The sequence below is a fragment of the Dendropsophus ebraccatus genome, unplaced genomic scaffold (genome assembly GCF_027789765.1).
Source record: "Dendropsophus ebraccatus isolate aDenEbr1 unplaced genomic scaffold, aDenEbr1.pat pat_scaffold_1397_ctg1, whole genome shotgun sequence".
NCBI classification, from domain to species: domain Eukaryota; kingdom Metazoa; phylum Chordata; class Amphibia; order Anura; family Hylidae; genus Dendropsophus; species Dendropsophus ebraccatus.
Genome location: NW_027208817.1, coordinates 6,117 through 33,205, shown reverse-complemented (window position 1 = coordinate 33,205; position 27,089 = coordinate 6,117). Strand labels below are relative to the sequence as shown.

General features: G+C 43.2%; 1 long non-coding RNA gene across 1 annotated transcript; it reads right to left on the bottom strand.

Moving 5' to 3' along the window:
- Positions 1 to 1,535: 1,535 nt before the first annotated feature.
- On the bottom strand, positions 1,536 to 26,860 carry LOC138775202 (uncharacterized). Its single transcript, XR_011360519.1, has 5 exons — positions 26,795 to 26,860; positions 5,470 to 5,591; positions 5,263 to 5,350; positions 1,893 to 1,977; positions 1,536 to 1,625 (listed from the first exon to the last, which is right to left on the bottom strand). It is a non-coding gene; the product is annotated as an uncharacterized lncRNA (long non-coding RNA).
- Positions 26,861 to 27,089: the final 229 nt, after the last annotated feature.

Genomic DNA, 27,089 nt, shown 5'->3' with positions numbered 1-27,089 from the left:
ATGTGGGTACTATAAGGTACTATAATCTGCATATGATACAGTATCTTAAGAACTATACCCTGCTGATACTTGAGCACAATATGGTTGTACTATCTGGGCACTGTATGTTATTTGGGCAATATAATATATATAATAAGATGACAGTTTTTCCTGAAAATCATATGGTCCTGATAAATAATCGCACTAAATATATATTTGACCGGTGAATACTAATTGGTAAATGCCGCTATGTCTGAAACATCGGCACAGACGCTGTATATACACCTAAAAGTAGGCACAAAAGCCTCAATCTCTGTCCCCCTATATGATGCTGTTATATCAGAAATCTACACCATTACTTTTTGTGGGTCACTGTAGCCACTTTATACATGGTCCTTAAAGAGGTACTCCAGAAAAAGGTTTTTTCTTTCCTGTTTAATAATTTTATTGAAAATTTTTTAAGTGATATAAAGATATTACAAACTTAGAAACACGTGATAAAATATTCACGTTGTGAGGTATAACAAGTATTCCTGAGATCGTTTGAGGTATAACATAAAAAGAAACATGTCCCAAATCAGCTGGTGTCAGAAAGTTATACAGATTTGTCATTGACTTCTATTTAAAAATTTCCAATCTTCCAGTAATTCCAGTATCTTCAGCTGCTGTATTTTTTCCAGTCTGACACATTGCTCTCTGCTGCCAGTCCGTGAAAAGCAAGAAACATTTTCTAAGGGGATTTGTTACTGCTCTGGACAGTTACTGACATGGACAGAGGTGGCAGCAGAGAGCACTGTGTCCAACTGGAAAGAAAACACCACTTCCTGCAGGATATACAGCAGCTGATAAGTACTTGAAAACTTGATATTTTTAGATAGAAGCAAATTTCAAATCTATTTAACTTTCTGACTCCTGTTTATTTGAAAGAAAAAAAATGTCACTGGAATACCCCTTAATTAGGGTGTGCTCACACCTACAGGATCCGCAGCAGATCTGCAGCAGATTTGATGGTACAGATTAGATGCTGTGTTCAGTCATTTACATGAAATCTGCTGCTGATCTGCTGCGGATCCACTGCGGATCAGCAGCAGAAAATAAGCTGCGGATCCAGTGTGAACGTACCCTTAAAGCTCTTGGTCCTCCTCCCGTAACTGGACATCATTTGCATTAGGAACATTCAGCTAAAGCAAAACCAAACCTGGTTGTTCCCAACGCAAATATCATTCACTGTTTACTAGATCCTTACAGAAATGATGGCATAAACTCCAGAACAGTTAAAATTTACAAAGATTTAGGGAACTGAGTAACTTTCACTGTCAAGTGACCCGAGGAGACACAGTACGGTACACGTTCCCGAGTGTACGAGACACAAGTCACCAAGTAACCAGAACTGTCTGCATTACTGTGACCCTTCGGGGCAGATGGACCTTTTCACTTTTTTTTCCCCCTGGGAATCAGCCTCATGTTTTTCATAATTTTTCCCAGCTCTGCTACATCTGTATAGTATATAACATAACAGTATTAGGAATTTAAACCACTTACCAAAATTCTCTCCGCCCCAGATGTCCATGGCTGTGTCATACTTGCCCAAGTGAATGAACCAAGACTTGTCTATCACAAAGAGACCCCCGGCTATGACAGGCGTCCTGTGAATGAGCAGTGAACATTTTATATATAGATATATATCATTATCATGCCCTGCAATCGTATTCACCCTTCAGATCTAAACACTGCTAAACCATCAATCAGCTGTAACTATTGGTGATAAGTTGCAGGAGGACGCAATGTAGTATTACATAGTGCCCAGTTATATGAAAATAGAATATATAACTATACTCTGGGGGCAGGGCTGAGGTTTTGTCATCTTAGTATGAAACCAGCACGGACATGGAGTACTCGGGTATTACACTTACTTTATTGGTTCAGTGGGGTCCAATCTTTTAGCTTTTTGTTCTGCCGAGAGCTGTTCCCACTTAAAGTGCAAACTCCAGTCAAAGCCTGAGGAGGAGGCAATAAAACATATATATACAAATAATATATATACAAAAAATGTATCTAAATGCAAATACATTTCTACATAAAGATAATCTCCTCATGGACAAAAGTATGTGAATAGTTCTTTAGCCTGACCACTTCATCTGCAGCCATCACCAGCTAGGCCTCTGCTATTAGTCCTGCCTACACTCCTATCCCCATCTACGCTATTAGTCCTGCCTACACTCCTATCCCCATCTATGCTATTGGTCCTGCCTACACTCCTATCCCCATCTATGCTATTAGTCCTGCCTACACTCCTATCCCCATCTATGCTATTAGTCCTGCCTACACTCCTATCCCCATCTATGCTATTGGTCCTGCCTACACTCCTATCCCCATCTATGCTATTAGTCCTGCCTACACTCCTATCCCCATCTATGCTATTAGTCCTGCCTACACTCCTATCCCCATCTATACTATTAGTCCTGCCTACACTCCTATCCCCATCTATGCTATTAGTCCTGCCTACACTCCTATCCCCATCTAAGCTATTAGTCCTGCCTACACTCCTATCCCCATCTACGCTATTGGTCCTGTCTTCACTGCTGTCTCCTCCTATGCTCAAAAACCTGCCTACACTGCTATGCCCACCTACATTGTTAGTCCTGTGCCTACACTGCTATGCCCACCTACATTGTTAGTCCTGTGCCTACACTGCTATGCCCACCTATATTGTTAGTCCTGTGCCTACACTGCTATGCCCACCTATATTGTTAGTCCTGTGCCTACACTGCTATGCCCACCTACATTGTTAGTCCTGTGCCTACACTGCTATGCCCACCTACATTGTTAGTCCTGTGCCTACACTGCTATGCCCACCTACATTGTTAGTCCTGTGCCTACACTGCTATCACCATCTATGCTGTAAGTCCTGTGCCTACACTGCTATCTCTTCCTGTGCTATTAGTCCTGTCTACACTGCTTTCCCCTCCTGCCTAGGGTTAGTACTGCCAACACTGCTATCACCTCCTATGTTGTTAGCCCTGCTACACTGCTATTAATGCCTATACATTTAATCCTGCTACACTGCTATCAATGCCTATGTTGTTAGTCCTGCTACACATGTATTAATGTATATACTGTTAGTCCTGCTGCACTGCCAATGTTGTATATACTGTTAGTCCGGCTACACTGCTATCAATGTCTATACTGTTAGCCATGCAACACTGCTATTGATGTCTATACTGTTAGTCCTGCCTACATTGCTTTCTCTGTCTACACTGCTATCCCCTCCTACGTTGTCAGTTCTGCTACACTGCTATCAATGTCTATACTGTTAGTCCTGCTACACTGCTATTGATGTTTATACTGTTAGTCCTGCTACATTGTTATATCCACCTATGCTACCTCCGACCCTAGAGCCTTTGCACTTTAGTTTTGGGGGCTAAACCCCTTGATATGCATGGCTTTACTTGAGAACAGATGGCGTTGATGTTGAGCACTCTGCGTACTCTTGGCCTGGAGGTGAACATCCATATTACAAGTGTCACAATTCTATTATAATGTGAAAAGTATTGATGGTTCGGCTTTGGCAGCATGTAATATAGCATCTGAGGGATGATGTCAGATGATGAATTATTTAATGTATAATCATCAATCACTTCCTTTGAGTCACATCAGGATTGATATTGGAATAAGAGTAATATATATATAAGCAGCAAGTAATTCAGTGCCCCCCCCCCTTCTTATAATGCGAATAATAATGGAGATCTATGGCTTGGGGCTCTTCTGTGGAATCCAATATCCTTTACTGGTTATACGGTGTGACCTTTTTGGGGGTACCCAATATGTACGTTGGATGTTCGTAGCGTATGGTTGATATAATAGTATAGGGGCCCTATAGGTATTATTAGCATGCCCTATATTGGAGACTCTGCTCTGCTACTGAAGTCAATAGTAATCTGCCTGCAGCTTGGTCTCCACATTAGATGCAGCTTTCCTGAGTCCCGCGCTGGAAGAAGAAACATCTGCTGTGGTGTAAGGTAAGACCGTGTGTTCTGTAATCTCCCTGCACTTACTCCATTTACTGCTCGGTACGGAGACCAGGTGCACATATTCTCCATGAGCTACCAGACGCAAATGAAGCGTGTGATAAAATAAAATGTAAAAATAACCACTTTATTTCCCAGACTATAGACTGCACTCTTAGCAAGAAAAAAAAATCTTACTTAGTCTGCAGTAAGGAAAACATGCAAATGTAGGATAACGGCAAGACACATCGCTAGGGAAAATATAATACCGGAAAACCTGACAGTAACTCCCTATTATATACTAGACCACCAGGGAATAAATATGCCTTTCTCTATCATCCTAGACATCCAAGGAAGAGGGCACTACCACCAAAGCTAAAGATACTAATCCCTCCACGTTTTTTATGGAAGTTTTAATTACAATGAAAGGCTATGTTCACACAACGTTCTTTTTAAGTAAAGAACGGACGCTGATTGCAATTGCCTCAGCATCCGTTCTTTACTGCAGAGGCGGCATTGCATTGAAGTCAATGCAATGCCGCCCGCTGTGTTCTCACATTGTTATTCTAACGCCCGATCTTTAGAACGGGCATTAGAATAATGTGCCTGTCAATTATTTCTGGACGCTGTTCACTGAACAGCTTCCGGAAACATCAGCTGTTTACACAACGCAATGTGCAGCGAGGCCACACATTGCATTGGAGTGAATGGCTAATTAATTTGCGGGCACAGCTGCCGGTGCCCGCAAATCAATTGTGAAAAAAGAACGTGCCTGTAGCCGATATGGAGGTATCGGCTGCAGGAACGGGCTGAGTGCAGCCAGTTGGCTGACTGTCCAGCGTCCTTTGCTATGCAACGGATGCTATTAAACGTTGTGTGAACCTAGCCAAATATAGTTTTCTTATATCCTAACCCTAAATACCAACCTACAGGACAGACGTACAATATTATAAGTGAGAAAATGTACAATAATATATAAGTACTATAATACTGCTCCTATATACAAGAAAATAACTACTACAATACTACTCCTATATACAAGAATATAACTACTATAATACTGCCTCCTATAGACAAGAATATAACTACTATAATACTGCTCCTATATACAAGAAAATAACTACTACAATACTACTCCTATATCCAAGACTATAACTACTATAATACTGCTCCGTAAATACAAGAATATAACCGCTATAATACTGAAGAAGTAAATGTGAGCAGTGTTAGCAGTATGAGGTATATATAAAGGATTGTATAGGACCTTATCTCTCACCTCCTCTGAGATCTGAAGATGCAGCAATATAAGCAAATGTGTCCAGGTTGATGATATCTATGACAGGACTCACCACACGGGTCGGCTCCTACAAAGGCATAAATACATATATAGTGAATTCATGTATTCTGAAAATTTTATTTTTTTGTTTTGTTTTTACATTTTTTTCTTTTGTTTTATTGCAGTGAATTTTGGGAAATGTCTGACCTCCTTCACTCTCTTCAGCAGGGGGGGCAGCCAGTCCTTATTGACCTCACAGTGACTGTCTAGGAAGGTGAGGACTCCGGCCTTGGCCAGATCTGCCCCTCTCACTCGAGACCGAATCAAACCTGCAAGTAATAAAAGTGAGTCCTATAAAAACATGATACGATATTAAGGAACAACACAGCATCTTCCCTGTCTTAAATAGCTGCTAACCGTTACATTTAAGGCTGGGTCCATACTACGTTTTTGCAATCGGTTCTTGCAAAAAAAAAAAAAAAAACTGATGGAAAAATTAATGCATTTATGTGCATCCGTTTTGATCCGTTTTACCATTGACTTCTATTATAAAAAAGCAGATCAAAACACATCCATTTTTTATGGTACACAAAATCTTAGCTGAGCCTATTTTTGTGTATGTTAAAAAAAAAAAACAGATTAATTTTGATCCATTTTCTTTTTACAATGGAAGAACGGATTAAAATGGATGCATTAATTTTTCCATCTGTTTTCTGAGGATGAAAAAAAAGTAATGTAAAGATATCAATGGCTATAGCTAATGGCTAAGGGTATCCAAATATTCAATTCATAAACATCCAATGTATATCATGAAAGAACCACTGTTAAGTGAGTCTACTATGGAGAAAGAGCTGAGCATAATCTTCTAATAACAGGTTAAAGAAAGTTATATAGATTTGTAATTTACTTCTGTAAAAATCTTTCAAGTCTTCCATTACTTATAACTGCTGTACGTCCTGCAGGAAGTGGTGTATTCTTTCTTGTCTGACACAGTGCTTTTTGCTGCCACCTCTGTCAATGTCAGGAAATATCCAGAGCTGGAGAGGTTTTCTATGAAGATTTGCTCCTGCTCTGGACAGTTCCTGACACGGACAGAGGTGGCAGCAGACAGCAATGTTTCAGACTGAAAAGAATACACCACTTCCTGCAGGACATACAGCAGCTGATAAGTTCTGGAAGATGTGATATTTTTAAATAGAAGTAAATTACAAATCTATATAATTTTCTAAAACAAGTTTAAAAGAAAAAAAATTTCGCCAGAGTACCCCTTTAGATTATAGAACTCAGTGCCCGTCTGCTGCAGCAAAAGCCAACAATATATTGGGGAAATTTATCAAACTTTGTGGAATGGAACGGGGTAGCAGTTGCCTATATCAACCAATCAGATTGCTTCTTACATTTTAAAAATGCCAGTGAAAATGAAAGCTGGAAGCTGGTTGATATGGACAACTGCTCCAAGGTCTGATAAATCTCCCCTATTTGTATTCTATTATATATACTTATAAATGGCTCCTATATAGACTGTATGGCAGCCTGGGCTCAATATACCTTTGCTTCCTTCAGATAAGCCACAAGATATTCTTATATAGAGCGCACATTATGTAGTCACCCTGAAATTACACCACCTCAATGGATCTGATGACATCACTAAAGGCCCTATTCCACGGAACGATTATCGTCCGTACTCGGATGATAATTGTCCTGTGGAATAGAAAGCAACGATCAGCCGACATCGTTCATGTCATCTGATCGTTGCTTTGTCTTTTAAACATGTTCCGCGGAATAGGAGCGGCGGTAGCAGACTGCTGCTGTATGCTATGGGCTGCCCGGACGATCTAGCGATCACCCGGGCAGCCCCCTCGCAGCTCCCCGTGGCCCCTCCCGCACTCACCTGCTCGCTGCTGCCACGTGTTATAGCGGCGGCGGTGAGCGGGGAACGAGGATCAAACAAGTGCTAATAGCGCTTGTTTGCGCCTCTCAGTCAGCCCGTGGAATAGGGCCTTAACACCAGCCTGAAAGGGCATGTATTACCAAGATTTTTTACTGATTAGAGGCAGATCCTGGAGCATGTTCTTTTTTCCAATCTGTTTCTATTTATTTATTGCAATTTTTTAAACTTCATCTTGCCTGAGCTGTTTTTGATATGCTTTACAGCAAGCCCCATGAACACAGACCACAATGGACAGGAGCTGGTAACATGACTGATCACACTCTGTGATCTTTAAGGGTCTTAAGGGTGGGTTCACACTACGGAATCTGCGTGGAGACGTTCAGGTGGAATCCGTCACTGTACCCAGTGGATCCTCCAGTGGGCCCCCAGCTTTAGAACCTGCACTAACACTGACTGATATGTTTTTTACTCATTGGTTCTTCATTGGTGGGCCCCAGATACCCCAGTCCGATACTGATTGGAATCGTATTATGCCATCAACTGGATAGCCATAGAATCGGAAAAACTGACCTATGCTATCAGTATAGAGCATTACCCAAACTATTTAGATGGACAGGGACTTCTCTTAAATGTCCCAGCCACTGTACTGTACAGTCAGTGTCGGACTGGTCCACAAGGGGACCAGAGAATCCTCTGGTGGGCCCCCAACTTGAGAACCTGCACTAACATTGACTGACATTTCGTTTCTCACTGGTTCTTCATTGATGGGCCCCCAGGATCATTTCATCTGGTGGGCCCCAGATAGCTCAGTCCGGAACTGACTGTACCCGCTTGCAGGAACGCGCATCTTCCCCCGTGTCATAGACACCATTCCATAGCCGGGCCGATTCCGCCGTCCGCTGAAAGAATTGACATGGCAATTCCACAGGAGGGGGAGGCTGAGCTGTGAGCTTCATCTCTTCACATTACGTTAAAGTACGGCCGTTATTGCCATCGGCAATGCATTATTTTCAATGGGATCCCGGCCGAAGCGTATACACATCGTACACGCGCCGGCCGGGATCCCGTGCAGGGCCGCAAATAACTGACATGTCAGTTTTCTGCGGCCGCAATTCAATGAATTGCGGCCGTAGGAAACCCTGTCAGTACACACAATTAAGCGAGCAACTCTGGCAGCTCACTTCACTGTGTGCTATGAGAAGCTCTGATGCGGGTGCGCGCTGATGTGCCCGCATCAGAGCTCTGCAGCCGAAAAGATCACGGGGCGGAAAGATGATGATGACCCGGCTGGGGTCACCGAACGGACGGTTGTTCACGTTGTGTGAATATAGCCTAATACTGTACAGCTCACCTCTCCTCTTTATCATCACAGACACAAGAGGAAACCTCAGCTTAGTTTTAGGCCCTTGTGGTAACAATGAAAACTGCAAGATCTCAAGACTATTGTATAATTGTATGTAAAATTTAAAAAATATATAATAAAAATATGTATAACAAACAACTTTTCTGATGGCACATTCCCTTTAGGAACGCATGTTGGCCTAGGGGTCTTGTAATGTTTGCAGTGTTTTACAGGCTCTCCTGAACACCCTGGTGCTGACCGTGTATATAGTGCCGGCGTCTTCCTGCTTTGTATGCGTTGTGCCGTCTCCTGAAGACATGACTGGGGAACGATGAAACATAACGTGCGCAAGATCATAAAAGTAAATTTAAAATTCAGAACTTGGAGAGTTCACAGGCAGAACACTTCTCCGATGTTCTCCGGGGTCTCAGCAGGATTCACCGAAGACGAGATTCAGCGCTCTCAGCCAAACCATTTGTAATGGAGATTTACTATGTAAACGGCCTAATGCTAAAAAATACAGCTCCATACTCCACATATCCAGCGTGCGACGAGTACATAAAACCTCAAACAGTGTTATTGGCGAGGCGTAAATATTCATACGGACTCACTGGAGTCTCCGGCTATGGACTGTGGCTTGTCTCACCCCGGTCTGGGTTTTATCAGGGGTGACCGGGTAATCGCCCATTCGGGAAGCTCTCTAATTCCCTGCAGGAAACCTCTTGAAATCCTATGTCTCCAGCAGAACTATTAGGTGGACGTTGTTTGGCGGTATTTTATAGGCACAGTATGGCTTTATTACTCACTAATAAACTCTCTGCAAAATTGGCATATGGCCCCGACACGTTTAGCTTAAGGGAACTGGCACAGATTGAATTTTACCCTAAACAAAGGAGCTCAGAGGCGCCAGATCATTTACAAGAAGCCTTTTACTTCTTTTTGTACCAATTATTTGAACTTTTTATTTCAGTGGGCGGAGACAGAACAGTCTGCAATCATGTAAGGCTAGGTTCACACTGCGTTTTTGCAATCCGTTTTTTTCATCCGTTTTTTGCAAAAAACGGATGAAAAAAGGATGAAAAAAACGGATGCATTAGTGTGCATCCGTTTTGATCCGTTTTTCCATTGACTTCCATTGTAAAAAAAAACGGAACAAAACGGAACCGATTTTTTTAACAGACACAAAAGTAGTGTCAGCTACGTTTTTGTGTCCGTAAAAAAAAATGATCCGTTTGATCCGTTTTTTTTTACAATGGAAGTCAATGGAAAAACGGATCAAAACGGATGATCACAAATGCATCCGTTTTTTTAATCCGTTTTTTTTTTTTTTTTCAAAAAACGGATTGCAAAAACGCAGTGTGAACCCAGCCTTAGTAAGAATAGGGGTGGAGGGGACTCCGCTAATGTCATGACACACTAGAAGAGAGGCAAGACTCTGATTTAGATAGTGAAAGGAGCAGAATCTCCGGGGGCACAGAGTATTTCAGGAAAGGAGTGTCCTGATTTTGTAGGGGGCAGTGCCGTGTAATCATGTTAGGAGAGGTGATGGGGTCAAGGTCATGATGCAAGGGAATGGAGACAAATGAAGAGTCAGGAACTGAGGGTTACATAGAGTAAGACGTAGAGCCCCCAGCAGCACAGAGCATTTTAGGAGAGGAGTATGCTGATCTTGCCCCTTCATGTGATGATGTCAGTATAGCAGAGCTGTATGTGACAGGTCCAGTGTCAGGTTGTGAGGAAGGATAGTGGTAACAAGTGGGAGGTAGACTGAGAAATACATAGTAGAGGGGGGGTTCCTCCAGCAGCACAGAGTATTTTAGGAAACATGTTTATAATTAGAGAAGGGCAATAGAGAAAAGTGAGAGATCACACAAAAGTGAGAGTGTGAGGATTACATAGGGGAAGGAGAAAAGCTTCCAGCAGCACAGAGTATGTCAGGACAGGAGCGTGTTGATTTTGTGGGGGCAGTGACAGGATCATATTGGTGAACATAGGGGTGTACAGGGGCAGGGGCAGCGTCATGATTAAAGGAGGAAAATGAAGTGTGTGTGTGTGTGCGCGCGCGCGCGCGTGTGTGTGTGTGTGGGGGGGGGGGTGGTGTTCACAGACCACATTGTATAGCAGCACAGAGTATTTTAGGTGAGATCATATAATTGTGAGAGTGAGAATTACATAGTGGAAGGAGAAGATGTTAAAGCAGCACAGAGTATATCAGGAAGATAGGTTGGTGAAGATAGGGGTGTGGGTGACAGGGGCAGTGTCATGATAAAAGGAGGCAAGTATTTGTGTGTGGGGGGGGGGTGTAAAAAAGGAAAAAGTGTGTGGCGGGGTGTGTGACAGACTACATTGTATAGTAGAGGGAGCTGAGCAGCACAGACTATTTCAGGAGAAGAGTATATTGATCTTGTGGGGGGGGGGGGGGCAGTGACCTGATTTTGATAGGGAGAAGGGATAAGGACAGCGTCATGATGTAAGGAGTGATAAGGAGTCAAACATGTAAGCGCAGGTATGTTACTTGCTCCATAGAGTCCCCGACCTGAAAGGATATGACTTCTAGGCAGCAAACCTCCCAATATGCGCCACAAGGAGAGATCATTGGCCTGAAGTCGATTCATTTGCACAATAATTGTAGTATTTTACCAGAACGAAAAAAAAAAAACAACAAAAATATTCAGTAAATCTGGAAACCACAGGAGCCTGAAACAAACGCTCATTCAATAAAGCAGCGGCCATAAAAGTGACACTTGGCAGGGAAAATGAAAGACCTGGAGAGGCCTCCATCATTGTGATAACTAATTTAGCTTGTTCCACAGAGAAGAATCAGACTATGAATTTTAACGAGGTTTCGCTTCGCTTTGCTGCACATCTCAGGCAACATCTCCGGACGACACAGGAAGTTCCCTTCAAACTTTCTTCCCTCAAAACACTGACTGAATCAGCGAAGACTGAATGAGAAAACGGCAGATCACGAGATTAAACGCTGCTCACAATATGTCTCATCCACTGGTGTTTATCAATAGCGCTAGACAAGGGGGTAAAGAGCTGGCGTGATCACATGATTGTGAAAGTAAAGACCACCCATCAACGGATGGCACAGTAAGGTCTACTCATATCTAATATGGTGACTACTCCTCTTCCTCCCAACTGGAATCCAGTATGTGACTATATATAACAGATGTAAGGCTGATGTAAGGATGTCCTCACTGCCGCTGTCCTGTAAGCTAACCCTTTATAGAGGGTACAAACATGACTCCATCAGCCATACTTGTATCACCCCTCTATAGGCGGCACTGTTTCGGAGTAGACTTCTGATTGGCTGCATCACAAACTTTGCCTTAAAGGTTCCCCATCATCAATATCTCCATAAGGAGGATCAGCACCTGGGATTCTGGACACATGGCCCTACAACGTTCATTTCCATTCGCATTAGGGACTAGGGTAGTGGAGAAGTTAAAGAGGTATTCCATGCTGCCCATGGTGAGACCAACAATTCCTTCCATACTTGTCATTATCTGTTCAGACTCCTTCCCCCAGTTTTGAGCTGATGCTTTCAGCTGAAGAACTGTTTGTGAGGTTTTTTTTCTCCATCTCCCCCTCCTTATTTTCCCTTCTGAGACAGCAGATGTAAAGAAGTCCCTGTCAGGCTTTATCTGCAACTTTGTAACTTCTTTGTAATGCTGGGAGGGTAAATCTGAGGTCAAGTTGCTGATGAACTTGCTGTGATTAACCCTCCCAGCATTACAAAGAAGCTACAATGTTGCAGATAATGCCAGTCAGGGACTTGTTTACATTAGCCGTCTCAGAAGGGAGGGAGAGGAGGCGGAGACAAAGAGAAAAGCTCACACACAGATTTTTGTGTCTTCAGCACAAAGCAGCAGCTCAGAACTGGGGGAAGGAGAGTGACTAGATAATAACAAGCATGGAATTAATTGTTAGTCTCACCATGGGCAGCAACATAATGTCTAATCTTCCTGGTGCTCTACAGTAGAGCTGGGGTTAGTGTGTGTTTTCTACTTCCCTGGTAGTCTTGGGTAGTGCAGAGGTTAACGCACATTTCCCAGGAAGTCTAGGGTAATAGAGGGGTTACTGTAAAGGTTAATGTCAGCTCCCTGGTGCTACCTTCTCATACACACCAGCCGCACTTCCAGCGCTCAGTGTTCAGCATTGTCAGGGCTCATGTTAATGCCTGGTGTCTTTGTCTCCTGTATGTGGGAGGATGTACACAAGAGAAGCGATCGCTGTGAAGTCTCATGAATATTCTGCATATAATTATGAATAAATTATGCAGATGTAGAGATTGTCCTCTTTCCCAGAATTAACACATTTACATTTCGTATCTTTTTTTTTCTTCTTTTCTTAAAAAGGAAACTCCACATTTGTTAAATAAATCCCTGCATCACCTATTCTAACTTTCCAGTTATATCAAAGGTAAAAATGACACCTACATAGGATTTTCTGCCGCTCACCGGGCAGCAGATGTAGCTGTCATATCCGGCTGTCGGGTCAGCATCTCTATAGCTGGTTTGGACCTCTAGGGAGCACAATGTGCTGAGATCTCATGGCCTTACAATATGGCAGATGAGATAAACTGTTATTAGCTGCCCACTGTGCTGATTGATATATCTGCAATGTCCCGCTGGGGCTCCCTGCCGGGCCTGTAGTTGGGCGTCATTCAGCTTGTGGCTTGCTTTGTATCCGTTTTATGTATTTGTACTGTGCTGTCATGGTCTAACACTGTAACCTTGTAACATTGTACTAGGTACGACTGATAGTAGAAGGGTTAACACATAAAAACACGCTTAGATAGGAACCTTCCAGAGGGAAGGGTAGCACTTACTCAGATGCCATGGCTGTACTGAGGGAAAGTATAGCATAGTGCAATCTCTCTCGCTTTCCAGTCTCCAGTGGGCTGGAGATTTGCACCCATTATTGGAAGAAAAATTAACTGGGGAGACAAGTGGCTATCGGTTGGCACCAGCTTTGTCAGGACACAGTTACCACCTGCTCATAGGAGAAAGACAAAGAACTAGTGACTGTGCCTCTGATCACTGCCCCCACTTCACTCCAGGCAGCCACATACAGTATATTCTAGTGGTTAAGAGCGTGTTCTGCTATGGAGCATCACTTGTAAAGACACTAAGTTATATTATAAGATTCTGCCTGCAGCCACCAATTGGAGAACTTTTACTGTATGCAGTAAACTCCTTCACTCCATCTAGTGGTGACAGCACGTAGCTATAATTTTCATGCTAAGGTATAGCTATGGACGGGATGAAGTGCTGAATCAAAAAGTTAAATGTTTAACATTGAATCCAAACCTGTTCACAGTCTCTGTAGTCTTCATATAAGAGACAGTATTCTTCTATGCAGGCTCAGGGTTGGATCGTGATAACCCCAGTTGGGAGCACTGGGATGTATGTAGCTATGCATTCTACAAGACACACCTTCCTCTAGGGAGCAGGTTTCTAGTCCAGACCATTCCTGCATGTAGTCTATAGTAGTAAAGCTGTTCAGGCTAAATTTCATGGTGTTCTATGGGTTAACCCGCACTTCCCTGGTGTACTAACTAGGGCAGGCATGTCCAAACTTTTTTCGAAGAGTGCCAAATTTGATGAAGTGAACATGTGCGAGGGCCGACCATTTTACATGCTACATGCTATATGCTTCATAACACAGGCAGATAATAGCAAGCTGGATACCTGGGGGGCCGTAAAAGTTCGGAACGCGGGCCGCAAATGGCCCTCCGGACGGACTTTGGACATGCCTGAACTAGGGTGTTAGAAAAGTTAATGCCAGCTTTCTTATAGGTCTACAGTAGTGAATGGATGCCCAGCCCAGGACATAGGGGGAGATTTCTCAAACTGGTGTAAAGTAGAATTGTCTCAGTTGCCCCTAGCAACCAATCAGATTCCACTTCTCATTCCTCACAGATTCTTTTAAAAATGAAAGGTGGGATCTGATTGGTTGCTAGGGGCAACTAAGACAATTCTACTTTACACCAGTTTGATAAATCCCCCCCATAATGTTTTTCTTCATGCTCTGGAGTGTTGGAAGGATTAGTGCATGTCTGTTTTTTTAGTTGTCTATGATAGAAAAGAGCGGCGACCCCGCTCTGAACCGCCGCGGTCCGGGTGCCGCTTGTAGCTTGGGACCGTGGGTATTAGCAGGCACGGTCAGATCGCCATGCCCGCTTATACAGTAATCAGATGCAGATCTCCGTGACTTGTGCCGGTCGGGGTCTCCGCCAAAATGGCGCTGATCCCGACTCGGCACTCGGATGCTTTCGGCTGCAGCAGCCGAAAGCATCCGAGTGCCGATCTCATTGATCTTTGCTGTATTACTATACAGCAAAGATCTCAATGAGAGATCAATGCACTTATAGAAGTCCCCCATGGGGGAATAACCCTAACCCCAGGGGGAATAACCCTAACCCCAAGAGGGCTTCTAGTATAAGTGTAAAAAAAAAAAAAAAAAAAGTTGTTATTAGTAAAAAGCCCCCTCCCCTAATAAAAGTCAGAATCATCTCCCTTTTCCCATGTTGTTAATAAAAATAAATAAATAAACATGTTTGCTATCGCCGCGTGCGTAATCGCCCGAACTATTAATTAATCACATTCCTGATCTCGCATGGTAAACAGCGTAAGCGCCAAAAAATCCCAAAGTGCAAAATTGTGTATTTTTGGTCGCATCAAATCCAGAAAAATTTTAATAAAAAGCGATCAAAAAGTCGTATATGCGCAATCAAGGTACCGATAGAAAGTAAACATCAAGGCGCAAAAAATGACACCTCACACAGCCCCATAGACCAAAGGATAAAAGTGCTATAAGCCTGGGAATGGAGCGATTTAAAGGAACGTATATTTGTTAACAATGGTTTGAATTTTTTACAGGCCATCAGATACAATAAGTTATACATGCTATATATCGTTGTAATCGTAACGACTTGAGGAACATAAATAACAAGTCAATTTTACCCCACGGCGAATGGCGTACAAACAAATACCCCCCAAATACCACACTTTGAATTTTTTCCTGGTTTCGCAGTGTACTTTATGCAAAAATTCAGCCTGTAATTGCAAAGTACAATTAGTGACGCAAAAAAAACAGGGCTCATGTGGGTTTCTAGGTGTAAAAATGCAGGTGCTATGGCCTTTTAAACACAAGGAGGAAAAAACTAAAACGCAAAAATGAAAAGTGGCTCCGTCCTTAACCCTTTAAGGACATGGCCCATTTTCGTTTTTACGTTTTCGGTTTTTCCTCCTTGTGTTTAAAAGGTCATAGCACTTGCATTTTTCCACCTAGAAACCCACATGACCCCTTATTTTTTGCGTCACTAATTGTACTTTGCAATTACAGGCTGAATTTTTGCATAAAGTACACTGCGAAACCAGAAAAAAATTCGAAGTGTGGTGAAATTGAAAAAAAAAACGCATTTCTTTTATTTGGGGGAAATGTGTTTTTATGCCATTCACCCTGGGGTAAAACTGACTTATTATGCATGTTCCTCAAGTCGTTACGATTAAAACGATATATAACATGTATAACTTATATTGTATCTGATGGCCTGTAAAAAATTCAAACCGTTGTTAACCAATATACGTTCCTTAAAATCGCTCCATTCCCAGGCTTATAGCGCTTTTATCCTTTGGTCTATGGGGCTGTGCGAGGTGTCATTTTTTGCGCCATGATGTGATCTTTCTATCGGTACCTTGATTGCCCATATACGTCTTTTGATCGCTTTTTATTAAATTTTTTCTGGATTTGATGCGACCAAAAATGCGCAATTTTGCACTTTGGGATTTTTTTGCGCTGACGCCGTTTACCGTACGAGATCAGGAATGTGATTAATTAATAGTTCGGGCGATTACGCACGCGGCGATAGCAAACATGTTTATTTATTTATTTATTTGTTTACTTTTATTTAAAACCTGGGAAAAGGGGGGTGATTCAGACTTTTATTAGGGGAGGGGGCTTTTTACTATTAACAACACTTTTTTTTTTTTTTTTACACATATACTAGAAGCCCGCCTGGGGGACTTCTAGTATATACACTTGGATCTCTCATTGAGATCTCTGCAGCATAGATATGCTGCAGAGATCCATGAGATCGGCACTCGTTTGCTTTCGGCTGCTGCAGCCGAAAACGAACGAGTGCCGAGCCGAGGACGGCGCTATCTTGGACGCGTCCCCGGCCGGCATCAGTAACGGAGATCGCTCCTCCGGGACAAGGTCCCGGAGGAGCGATCTCCCCCACTAGACACCAGGGAAACGTTGCCTCCGGTAATCGGAGGCAGCTGTCAACTTTGACAGCTGCCTCCGATTAGCTAATTAGCGGGCACGGCGATCAGACCGTGCCCGCTAATAGCGGCGGTCCCGGGCTACACGCGGCACCCGGGATCGCGGCACTTCAAAGCGGGGCCGCCGCGCGGCCCCGCTTTGAAGTGCAAGTGAGGACATAGGACGTACCGGTACGTCCTATGTCCTTAACCCTTTGAGGACCAGGCCCAAAATGACCCAGTGGACCGCGCAAATTTTGATCTTAGTGTTTCCGTTTTCCCCTCCTCCCCTTCTAAGAGCTCCAGCACTTTCAGTTTTTTATCTACAGGCCATGTAAGTGCTTGTTTTTTACAGGAATAGTTGTACTTTGTAATGGCGTCTTTCATTTTACCATAACATGTATGATGGAATTCCAAATATATTATTTATGAAGATATAAATTGGTGAAATCGCAAAAAAGAATGCAATATGGTAACGTTTGGGGGGTTCCTGTGTCTACGTAATATACTATATGGTAAAAGTGACATGACACTATTACTCTATAGGTCAGTCCGAACACAACCACATGCAGGTTTACGCAGATTCTCTAATGTTATATATTTTTTTTAAATGAAATCCTTTTTTTTGGCAATTAATTATAAATAAAATGGGACTATTGTGACGCTTATAACGGTTTTATTTTTTAACCTACGGGGCTGTATGGGGTGTCATTTTTTCCGCCATGATCTCTAGTTTTTATTAATACCATATTTGTGAAGATCGGACGTTTTGATCACTTTTTATTAATTTTTTTATATATATATAATGTAACATAAAATCGGTAATCCGCGCACTTTTTTCCCTCTTTTCGTGTACGCCGTTTACCGTTCGCAATGACGCTTGTTATATTTTAATAGATCGGACAATTACGCACGCTACGGTATATTATATGTTTATCTATTTATTTATTTTTATATGTTTTATTTATATAATGGGAAAGTGGGGTGATTTCAAATTTCATTGGGGGAGGGGTTTTGGGGTTGTGTGTTAGTGTTTTTAACTTTTTTTTTTTACACATTTGAAGTCCCTTTGGGGGACTTTTACATTCACTACTTGGATTTTTACACTGATGAATGCTATGCCATAGGCATAGCATTGATCAGTGTTATCGGCGCTCTGCTCATTGAGCCTGCCTGTGCAGGCTCAGTGACCAGAGCGCCGATCGGACCGCACGGAGGCAGGTGAGAGACCTCCGGCGGCCCGTTTTACCGATCGGGACCCCCGCAGTCACACTGCGGGGGTCCCGATCGGTAAGTGACAGGGGACTCCCCCTGTCACTTACACTTAAACGCCGCGGTCCCGCCGCGATCGCGGCGTTTAAGGAGTTAATGACACGCGGCAGCGCGATCGCTGCAGCGTGTCATTACCGGTGAGGTCCCGGCTGCTGATTGCAGCCGGCCCTCACCTGCTATGAAGCGCGCTCCGCTCCGGAGCACGCTTCATAGCGTGAGAAACACCCAGGGCGTACAGTTACGCCCTAGGTCGTCTGGGGACAGACTTCCATGGCGTAACTATACGCCCTGGGTCGTCTAAGGGTTAAGAGGTTAAGGGGTTAAAGAGTCACTGTCGTATTTTTTTTTTTTTTTTTTTGCAGAAATCAATAGTCCAGGAGATTTTAAGAAACTTTGTAATTGGGTTTATTAGCCAAATATGCCATTATCTGCATTTAAAAAGCCTTTTCCTAGGTCTCCCCTCCCTCCTCTTTTCCATCCACTGCAAAAAATCTGGAAATTGTGACTTGTTACATCAGACGTACCCAGTCTGTTCTAGGGAGAAGGGAGGCGGGAGTTAGCCGACAGCAGAAAGCTGAGAACAAAGAGATTACAGGCATGGAGCTGGGTGAACACTGTAATCAGAGGTCAGAAAGGTCAGTGGTGACTGTCAGAGGAGATAAAGGGTGAGGTATTTGTAGATTAACTCTTTGTTGTCCTGTTTTGGTCTTTTATTTAGCTCTCTCCATAGGAGAACAATGAAGACAGGGGGGAGAGCTTCAAACTGCTTTTTCATGATAAAAATGCATTTTTCGGCTAATAAACCTAATTACAAAGTTTCTTAAAATCGCCTGGACTATTGATTTCTGCAAAAAAAAAATTCACGACAGCTGGTGATCTTGGCTACTGCATGGGTTAAAGCATGCCTGTAATTTAAATGTAATTTTTTTAAAAATCAATAAATATCAATAGTGCAAGTGATTTTAAGAAACTCTGTAATAGGTTTTATTAAAGGAGAAGATTTAATTTTTTGTAATTTTTGTTTTGTATTGCCCCATAACCTACATAATGATTAACAAGACAACATTATACTGAAGTATATCTTTATTTATAAATCAAATTTGTTAATAAAATCCATAAAATTACACTATACAATTCACTAAGACATGCACAGACACACAGAAAAATAGCCAGGGGCACACACCTGGATGCAATGTTAACACTAATATACATAAGGTGCATATAAAGATTTTATATATATATATATATATATATATATATGTGTGTGTGTGTGTGTGTAAAAAGAGCCGACCGGCAGTCATAGAGGTAAACTGGTCATATATAGAATAATCCTTAGTCACAATAGGGTATGCAGTACAAGCCCTATAAAAGATATGATAATACTTAAGAATACGGGGCTTACTGATGGTTAACAGAAGCAGACCAGAATTCAAAATATATATACAGTATATGTATAAAGAATAACAATTAGAAAGGCAAACCAAACCTCCGGTGCCTCACTCCACCGTAACCGCTGAAACCCCCTGAGTGCCCGACACGTGTTTCGCTACCCAAAGCTTTCTTAGGGGCTGATGTTACTATCATATAAGCCCACCTATATACCCCTCATATCTCATTCCAACCAATAGTATGTGGCACCACACATCCACGTGGATGTGTGGGTCATAGAGTTATACTTTATCCAGGGCCACACCAAAATGGCACGCGTAGTATGAATAAATGAACAAACAACCAGGCTTCTCACAGCCACTACTAAGACGTGCGCCATTTTGGTGTGGCCTCACAGTACACTGAAGAGTGCATTATGAAGGCCATCATCTGATCTGATGCGGCTAGGGAACAAAGGGATATGGTCAGTAACATAGGGATTGCTTTAGGACCGGGACCGGATGTTACAGATGTGAGGTAGGTTGAAGCAGTCCGTATGCATCTGCGGCATTCCACGTGAATGTGTGGCGCCACATACTAATGGAGGAGATGATGTAAGGGCAGATAGACTGCGAATGCAGCAGGATTAGTGAAGACAATCAGATGTGTTAAAGGTGTCATCGGGTGCTACAAAAACATGGCCACTTTTCCCACACTCTTGTCTCCAGTTCAGGTGTGGTTTGCAATTAAAGGGGTTATCCAGCGCTACAAAAATATGGCCACTTTCCCCCTACTGTTGTCTCCAGTTTGGGTGGGGTTTTGAAACTCAGTTCCATTGAAGTAAACTGAGCTTAATTGCAAACTGCACCTGAACTGGAGACAACAGTAGGGGTAAAAATGGCCATATTTTTGTAGCGCTGGAGAACCCCTTTAAGCTCCATTTAATTCAATGGAACTGAGTTTCAAACCCAACCCAATTTGGAGACAAGAGTGGTGCAAAATTAGCCATGTTTTTGTAGAGCTGGATAACCCCTTTAATGAGGGGGTGGAATCTATTGGTTGGAATGAGATATGAGGGGTATATAGGTGGGCTTGTATGGTAGAAACATCAGCTCCTGGCAAGGCTTTGGGTAGCAAAATACGTGACGGACCGGGGGCCAAATGGTTGGGATGGAGTGAGTCATCAGAGGCCTTTGTCTTTGTAATTGTCATTCTTCATATATATATATTTTTTGGATTCTGGTCTGCTTCTGTTAACTATCAGTAAGCCCCCTATTCTTTGGTATTATCATATATGTGTGTGGATTACTGCATTTTTCCTTTTATAGGGCTTGTACTGCATACTCTATTTTAGGATTATTCTATGTATGACCAGTTTACCTCTATGACTACCGGTCGCCTACTTTTACATTGATATAATAAAATATGTCTGTGTGTGTGTGTATATATATATATCTTTATATGCACCTTATGTATATTAGTGTTAACATTAATGCTCAGCCCCTGCAACCAGGTGTGTGCCCCTGGCTATTTTTCTGTGTGTCTGTGCATGTCCTAGTGTACTGTGTAATTTTATGGATTTTATTAACAAATTTGATTTATAAATAAAGATATCATTATTATGTATCTTAATTATTATGTAGGTTATGCAATTCGATTTGTTTTATTAACTATTTCACTATGGAAGGTTTTTTTGCTAGAATTTTGGGTGTGTATTGTATTGCCCCGCAAAAGTTATTCAAATCACCAATATACACTTATTACGGGAAATGCCTATAAAGTGTTTTTTCCCCTGCATCTACTACTGCATCAAGGCTTCACTTCCTGGATAAAATGGTGATGTCACGACCTGACTCCCAGAGCTGTGTGGGCTGTGGCTGCTGGAGAGGATGATGGCAGGGGGACACTGAGGGACACAGGGCACTGGAGGGACACTGAGCATCCCTCTGCCATCATCCTCTCCAGCAGCCACAGCCCGCACAGCTCTGGGAGTCGGGTCGTGATATCACCATGTTATCCAGGAAGTGACATCACCATGTTATCCAGGAAGTGAAGCCTTGATGCAGTAGTAAGTGCAGGGGAAAAAGGACTTTATTCCGAAAATAAGTGTATATTGGTGATTTGCATAAGTTTTGGGGGGGCAATACAATACTTTAATAAACATTTTCGCCAGATTTCTCCATTAAGCAAAAGAGTTTCCTACTGTACTGAAAAAGCTGTTGACCCCACTTGGGGGCAATGGGCTACATGTATTTATTGCCGTATAAGAAGTGGCTCTGTATTGGATGGGGCCTTTGTGTTCCCTACAATGCTGGGTTCACATTGAGCAAGGCAAATCATACCAACATATTAAAGTAGTATATGATTGTATACTGCCTCCTAGTGGTAAAACGAAATCTAAATCTGGTTGATTGCAGCCATGGCACTAAGCAGTTAACACGCAGCAGCACTATATATCTCCTGGGTAATATAAAGGCAGCATGATCAGCCAGATGATATATAAACATGTGCCCCCTCTGTTTACATGCATAATTACTACTTTCATTTGATCTGATCCGTACATGAATCATCTGGGATTGCTGACGGACAGACAGATGTGTTATAGAAATATTACAGGGTGGGAGGGGGGTAAAGTGCTTGGATAATATCACAACGGCTGCTGGGGAGGTGGCATCGCTCTATTAGAGTCAATGTAGCTTGTTAGATGCGATTTATTCTCCAACACAAAGGAATTGATTTTATATCAGGAGCCGGATACTGATTGATTATCCTAAAACTGTAAGAGGAATAAGGCGGCGGATTTTACGGCGTGGTTTAATGCAAGGAGAGGCGTGCAGCGCAAATCAGATTTTATGTGCCTATAAAATCCTAATAGTTCCTATTCACCAATATATAACAGGAGTAAGATAGAAGATATAAGGACTCATTCCTGACGCGGGTAAAGCATATAAATAACGCTGCATTGTAACAAATAAAGCTTTGTTTAAAATAAACATAAAGTTACAAATTTATTAGGCATTTTCCTATTAGACCTGATCAAGCTCCGGTGTTCTGTTTATATAGAGCTCTGTTCCTCTAATACACATCTACTCATGTGACTACTAGGGGGAAACCTGTATACAAATAGAGACCTTTAAAGGAAGAAGTTATACAAATCACCAATATAAACTTATTATTGGAAATGCTTATAAAGTGCTTTTTTCACTGCACTTACTACTGCATCAAGGCTTCACTTCCTGGATAAAATGGTGATGTCACGACCCCGCTCCCAGAGCAGTGCAGGCTGTGGCTGGTGGAGAGGATGATGGCAGGGGGACACTGAGGGACACAGGGCACTGGAAGGACACTGAGCATCCCTCTGCCATCATCCTCTCCAGCAGCCACAGCCCGCACAGCTCTGGGAGTCGGGTCGTGACATCACCATTTTATCCAGGAAGTGAAGCCTTGATGCAGTAGTAAGTACAGGGAAAAAACACTTTATAAGCATTTACTGTAATAGGTGTATATTGGTGATTTGTATAACTTTTGGGGGACAATGCGATACTTTAATAAAAACTTTCACTGGACTTCTCCTTTAAGGGTTCCTCCGGAATTAGGAAAGCTTGTCCCTTACACTGTGTGTGATATCGCTACTCAGCTCTATTTACTTCTATAGAGTCAAGCTGCAATACAACACGTAACCTATGGATAGATGTGGCGCTGTTTTCATCAGAATCGTTTTGTGTATACAGCTCCTATGCAGACCTATGGTTACAGATTACAATCCTAAATAGACTGCTCTTGCAGCCTTGTATTACTCTTCTCTAGAGATGAGCGAACCTGGAGCATGCTCGAGTCGATCCGAACCCAAACTTTCGGCATTTGATTAGCGGTGGCTGCTGAACTTGGATAAAGCCCTTAGGCTATGTGGAAATCATGGATATAGTCATTGGCTGTATCCATCTTTTCCAGACAACCTTAGAGCTTTATCCAAGTTCAGCAGCCCCAGCTAATCAAATACCGAACGTTCGGATCGACTCGAACCCGAACTCGGTTTGCTCATCTCTACTCTTCTCCCTTTCTTCTGGTGTTTTAGAAAGTGTATCTAACTGTATGACTACAGGAGCAGACTACATAAGGTATATTTGTAGTCTGTTACCGTGGAGACACATAGGACCAAACATGAATTGTTTTTCAATAGAAGTAATTTGCAACACTGCATATTTTTATATTATAAGGCAAGTATTATTTTTTCCCTTTCTTCTAGTGTTTGGCAAAGGGAGTAAATTAACACATAACTACATGGTTTGTTTGTAGTCTGTTACCATGGTCAGTGATCAGAAAAATTAGAAACATATATTTTATAATATATGGAATAATAAACAGAAATGTTTGCATAAGTATTTAAAGGAGAAGTCAGGTAATTTATAAAATCTTTCAGCCAGCAGTGGGTAAATTGATTAAAAGTACAAATTTACCTCTCCCTGTGCACCCACCAGAAGGAACTTTACCCAAGTTGTGACGTTATCACAACTCGGGGGGCAAAAGACCTGTCCTGACTGATGGACTGGCAGCTCAGCCAATCAGTGACTGGAACAGCATCCAGCCCAAGTCACTGACTAGCTGAGCAGCCAGTCCACCAGCAGGGTTGTGAAGTGTCAGGCATGTCAGAGCTCGGCCCCACAGCTCAGCATGGTCATGGGGAGAGGTAAGTTCCTACTCATGGTCAAATTCCCCCCTGCCTGCTTTTAAAAATGTCCAGAATCTCTTTTAATGAACAGTCCCACTAAGATGAAGTCCTCACACTGTAATCCTATCATTTTATATATACCGTACCCATGCAGACTACAGGGCTATGCAGTCTTTTGTTACTCCTCTAATCCTCTTGCAGAGGGAGTAAAATAACACATGACTAATGTCCAGGGGCGGTCTTGGCATTTCTGGGGCCCCAACGAAGTTATGTCTGGGGCCCCCACCCCTCGACATGCGCTACACAACAATAGACCACTGTGTGCTGCCCCCAGTAGTATATACCCCTTGAGTGCTGCCCCCAGTAGTATATACCCCTTGTGTGCTTCCCCCAGTAGTATATAGACCTCTGTGTGCTCCCCCAGAAGTAGACTCCCTGTGTGCTGCCCCAGTTGTATATAGACCCACTGTGTGTTGCCCCCAGTCGTATATACCCACTGTGTGCTGCCCCCAGCTGTATATACCCCCTGTGTGCTCCCCCACTAGTATATAGACTCCCTGTGTGCTCCCCACTTGTATATAGCCCCCCTGTGTGCTCCCTCAGTGGTATTTAGCCCCCCTGTGTGCTCCCCCACTTGGATATAGACCGCCTGTGTGCTCCCCCACTTAAATATAGACCCCTGTGTGTTCCTTCAGTAGTATGAAAACCCCCTGTGTGGTTCCCCAAGTAGTATATAGACCCCCTGTGTGCCCCACCAGTATTATATAGACCCCTGTGTACTCTCCCAGTAGTATATAGACCCCATGTGTGCTCCTCCAACAGTATATAGACCCCTTGTGTGCTGCCCCCAGCAGTATATAGACCCCCTGTGTGCCTCACCAGTAGTATATAGACCCCCTGTATGTTCCCCCAGTAGTATATAGACCCCTGTGTGCCTAACCAGTAGTATATAGACCCTTGTGTGCCCTACCACTAGTATATAGACCCCCGTGTGCTCCCCCAGTAGTATATGGCTCCCATGTTTGCTCCCTCACTTCGATATAGACCTCCTGTGTTCTCCCCCAGTTGTATATAGACCCCATTCTGCTGCCCCAAGTAGTATATAGACCCCCTGTGTGCTGCCCCAGTAGTCTATAGCCCCCCTGTGTGCTCCCCCAGTTATATATAGTCCCCCTGTGTGCTCCCCCTTTTATATAGACCCCCCTGTGTGCTCCCCCATTTATATAGACCCCCGCTGTGCGCTCCCCCAGTTAAACAGACCCCTGTGTGCTCTCCCTCCCATATAGTATATAAAACAATAAAACAAACATTTATACTCACCTGGGTCTGGGCGTCTCCTCTTCTCTTCACTCTTGTGGCCGCACTCCCCTTGTCCTGGCGCCGATGCTCCAGTGATGTCACTGGAGCACCGGCACCACAAGGACAAAGCGGCCACTTGTGACCGCAGGGAAAACACTTTCTGCGGCCACAAGAGTGACTGACAGGACGGGAGCCCTGTCAGTGCTGCTGCATGTAACTATGAGCGCTCATTACGAGTGCTCATAGTTACAGTCCAGATCGCAGCAGAGAGCGGGGCAGCGGCCCTGTCCAGCGGTCTTAAGCACAAGAGCGGGGTGTGGGGGCCCCCCTGGATGTTGGAGGCCCCAAGCGATTGGCTTGGGGTGCTTGGTGCCAGAGACCGCTACTGCTAATGTCTTAGGGCCCTATTACATGGAGCGATAATCTGTCGAATCAGGGCAATTTGGCAGATTATCGCTCTGTGTAATAAAGACAAAGATCGGCCGCTGGCAATGATCATCTCCTAATCGTGTCTTTTGGTCCTGACCTAAAATCACTGTCTGCCAGCTGATGGACGAGTACAGAAAAGAATAAAGTATCTACGTACCTGTCCACGCTCCCCGGAGCTTCTGCCCCCTCCCTGGTGTTGTCCTGGCTTCTGCCCGCAGCCGTCGGTGGAACTTCAGAGCCGGTATCTGAAGTGGCAGGATGCTTAGCCAATCACCGGCTGAGACGGGACAGAGCCGCGAGCAGTGATTGGCTGAGCGGCCTGTCACTTCAGAGAGCAGCTTTGCCAGTTCTTACGGCAGCTGCAGGGACTGGGTAGAAGCCAGGAAGACACCAGGGAGGGGGCAGAAGCGTGAAGAGGTATGTATATACTTTATTATTTAAAAAAAAAGGCACAGACAAGACTAATATATAATATAATGTATATGTATATAATGTATATAATATATAATGTAATTGGCTCCATAAACGAGCGTCCATTTAGCAGATTGGCGCTTGTTAACAGTGGTGATCGAGCCATGTAATACAGCCCCTAGACTACACAGAATTTGTTTGTAGTCTGTTACCATGGAGGCTTATAGATCTGAATAGGAGCTGTACACCCATTTAAAGTATTTTCAAAGAAGTACTGTATTTATTTGTCTTTCACTCAGAAGTCAAAATTAGATGCCGAACCTTGTGGCAGCTATACTGACCGCCATCCTGACTGTCGCCCAGCTTGCGCACTAACAGACATAGGACATTTATGGGTGAATGCCCTTTTGATGAATAAATATTTGATCTGTTCCTATAAAAAATCATCAGGTTGTTCCGCGCTTTGCCGCTCTGAGCTTATCAGCTGCTCCCAGTACAACTTCCTTCTGCTCCCAGCTCCTGTCCATTAATGTTAAGGCAATGTCTGCAGATGGGTCCCCCGATAGGCCCCGTACCTTCCCTCTGGTCGTTGCGTAAGCACTTCACTTTCGGTAACTTGCAGAGAAGCCGGCAGTCATCAGCTGTCAAGGCAGAAAAAAAAACTCTGTTAATAGAAAAGCTCTGGGTTATGAGAAGTAGAAGGCAGAAAGATTTAGGTCAGAGCTGAGGGAAAAATTAGGCTACAGATCCTATATATATATGTTTTTTCTTGTGCTAGGAGTGGTTGTCTTGCAGCAACTGGAGCCCTAACAGTTGAAGTCACTGCAGGGGTATATTAAAATCCCACAGCAAGACTCAGTATGGGCCGTT